This window comes from Galeopterus variegatus, unplaced genomic scaffold (genome assembly GCF_000696425.1).
Source record: "Galeopterus variegatus unplaced genomic scaffold, G_variegatus-3.0.2 Scaffold9226, whole genome shotgun sequence".
NCBI lineage: Eukaryota > Metazoa > Chordata > Mammalia > Dermoptera > Cynocephalidae > Galeopterus > Galeopterus variegatus.
This window is the reverse complement of record NW_007735337.1, coordinates 55,866-59,270: the sequence shown is the minus strand read 5'-3', so window position 1 is coordinate 59,270 and position 3,405 is coordinate 55,866. Positions and strand designations below refer to the sequence as shown.

The window sequence follows — 3,405 nt, the reverse complement described above, 5'->3', positions numbered from 1 at the left end:
ACCGGACCGGGACCGGCAACGGGATCGCAACCCTCGGTGTTGCGCCCGCACCTCGCTCAGTGAGCAGCCGGTCTGTATGTGGGATCCAAACCCCCGGCGGGGGCGCCGCCACACTCCCAAGCGGCGCACTGTAGCAGTGCACCACCAGGCCAGCCAAAATACACTTTCTTTTAAAGTGCACACTAAGTGTTTACCAAGATAACCATATTATGGACCATAAAATGAGTCTTAAAAAATGTAGAAGGATTCAAGTCATACAAAGTATATTTTGTGGCCATAATGGAATTGAACCACATTAATAACACAGAATTTCTGTAAAACCCCCAAATACTTAGAAATAAATAAAATAGATATAAATAATTCATGGTTCAAGACATAAATCAAAAATGAAATTAGAAACTATTTTGAATGAAAGAAAAATAAAAACAGAGTATTTCAAAATTTGTGGAATGCAATACTGGGAGGGAAATTTAGAGTGCTCAACAAATATATTAGAATAAAGATCTAAAACAATGACCTTAGCTTCCATAAGAAACTAGAAAAATAAGAGCAAATTAAACCTAATGTAGGTAGAAGAAATACAAAAATAAGGATCAGAGGGCCGGCCTGGTGGCGCACTGGATAGTGCACCGCTTGGGAAGCGCGGCGGCGCTCCCGCCCGAGGGTTCGGATCCCACATACAGACCGGTTCCCGCTCACTGGTTGAGCGAGGCGCGGGAGCGGCGCCGAGGGTTGCGATCCCATTGCCGGTCCCCGGTCCGGTACGGGGGCAACACTGAGGGTTGCGATCCATTGCCGGACACGAAAAAAGACAAAAAAAAAAAAATAAGGATCAGAGCAGAATCAGTGAAACTGCAAAGAGAAAACAGTAGAGAAGTCAGTGAAACCCAAAGCGGGTTCTCTGAGGTCAATAAAATCGATGAAAGCCAAACCGATCAGGAAAAAAAGAAAAAGGTGCTAATTGCCAATGTTAGGAATGAGTGAGGTTGCATCGTTAAGATCCCACAGACATAAAAAGTATAATAAGAGAATATTAGGAACAACTTTATGCCAATAAATTTATCAACTTAGATAAAATAAATTCCTTGAAAGACACAAACTAACAAATCTTACTTAAAACAATAGATACCCAAAATAGCCCCGTTCATCTATTCAGTAAATTTAATTTGTAGGTAAAAACCTTCCTACAAAGAAAACTCCAGGCCTATATGGCATCACTAGTGAATTTTACAAAGTATTTAAGAAATAAAAGTAATCCTACATAAACTCATCCAGAAAAATGGAAAAAGACAGAATACTTCCCAGCTCATTTTATAAGGCCAGCATTACTCTGATACCAAAGCCAGAAAAACACAGCATAAGAAAAGAAAACCATAGGCTGACATTCCTCATCAACATAGATGCAAGCCTCCTAAAGAAGAGAGTAGCAAGTCAAATCCAGCAATACAGAAGTGTGGTTTATTCCAGAAATGTAAGTTTGCTTTAACATTCACAAAATCAAGTTGATTAATTGGCCATATTAAATTTAAAAAGAAAAACCATATCATAATCCTGACGGATGCAGAAAAAGAATTTGGCAAAATCCCACAGCCACTCACGATTTTCAAAATCCCAGCAGACTAGGATAGAAGAAAACTTTCTCAGCCTGTAAAAAGCATCAAACTAAAAAAAAAAAATAAGGATCAGAGCAGAATCAGTGAAACTGCAAAGAGAAAACAGTAGAGAAGTCAGTGAAACCCAAAGCGGGTTCTCTGAGGTCAATAAAATCGATGAAAGCCAAACCGATCAGGAAAAAAAGAAAAAGGTGCTAATTGCCAATGTTAGGAATGAGTGAGGTTGCATCGTTAAGATCCCACAGATATAAAAAGTATAATAAGAGAATATTAGGAACAACTTTATGCCAATAAATTTATCAACTTAGATAAAATAAATTCCTTGAAAGACACAAACTAACAAATCTTACTTAAAACAATAGATACCCAAAATAGCCCCGTTCATCTATTCAGTAAATTTAATTTGTAGGTAAAAACCTTCCTACAAAGAAAACTCCAGGCCTATATGGCATCACTAGTGAATTTTACAAAGTATTTAAGAAATAAAAGTAATCCTACATAAACTCATCCAGAAAAATGGAAAAAGACAGAATACTTCCCAGCTCATTTTATAAGGCCAGCATTACTCTGATACCAAAGCCAGAAAAACACAGCATAAGAAAAGAAAACCATAGGCTGACATTCCTCATCAACATAGATGCAAGCCTCCTAAAGAAGAGAGTAGCAAGTCAAATCCAGCAATACAGAAGTGTGGTTTATTCCAGAAATGTAAGTTTGCTTTAACATTCACAAAATCAAGTTGATTAATTGGCCATATTAAATTTAAAAAGAAAAACCATATCATAATCCTGACGGATGCAGAAAAAGAATTTGGCAAAATCCCACAGCCACTCACGATTTTCAAAATCCCAGCAGACTAGGATAGAAGAAAACTTTCTCAGCCTGTAAAAAGCATCAAACTTAATGGCAAAGACTGAATGCTTCCCTATAAAATCAGGGACAAGACATGGAAGTCTCTGCCCCCAACTTCTATTTAACAGTGTTCTGGAGGTTTTAGCCGGTGTAACAAAGCAAGAAAAAGAAATGAAGGGTGTCCACACTGGAGAGAGTAAAAATACCCCTATTCACAGAAAACGCGACCATCTATGAAGAAAACCTGACCAAATCTACAACAACATTATGCTTATTAAAATGATTTTAGCAGAGTCACAGGTTACAAGATCAATTAAGAAAATCAATTGTATTTCTATATATTAACAGAGAACAATTGGAAATTGAACTAAAAAGTGCCATTTACAATAATACCAAAAATATTAAATACTTAGGTATAAATATGGCAAAAGATGTGCAAAACCTGTGCACTGAAAACTGCAGAACATTGGCGGGGGAAATTAAAGACTTAAATAGACGTTAATTTCCCCCAAATTGGTCTGTAGATTTAATGCAATTCCAAACAAAATCCCAGCCGTTTTTTCTTTTTTTTTTGTAGAAATTGACAAACTGGTTTTAAGATCCATATTACTCATGCAAACTTATTTTCGTCCTTCAATTGATACATTGTTTTATCTGTTAGAATTTGAGGGGTTGGGTCAGAATGGAGCACATCATAATTCTTTCCCTTTAAAATTAATGGAAATGGGTTTTTGTTTAAGTGCTTCTCACTTCACAGAAGGGCTCCTGTGGACAAGCCAGTATTTTTAAGCGTGGGACACACGTGTACAGAAGTCTGTCCCAAGTTCTCTTCTCTCTGTTTTGGTCTAACTTTGTTCTGTGCCAATCCTATGCCGTATGGGATTCTGATATTACACTTCGTCATATGTCTTAACAGAAGGCTGGGCAAATCCCTCTTTTT

The 3,405-nt window shown here is 37.4% G+C and overlaps 1 pseudogene; it reads right to left on the bottom strand.

Annotated features, from left to right (window-relative positions):
* The window catches only part of LOC103609127, a 20,213-nt pseudogene that overhangs the window by 1,562 nt on the left and 15,246 nt on the right, over window positions 1-3,405 (bottom strand).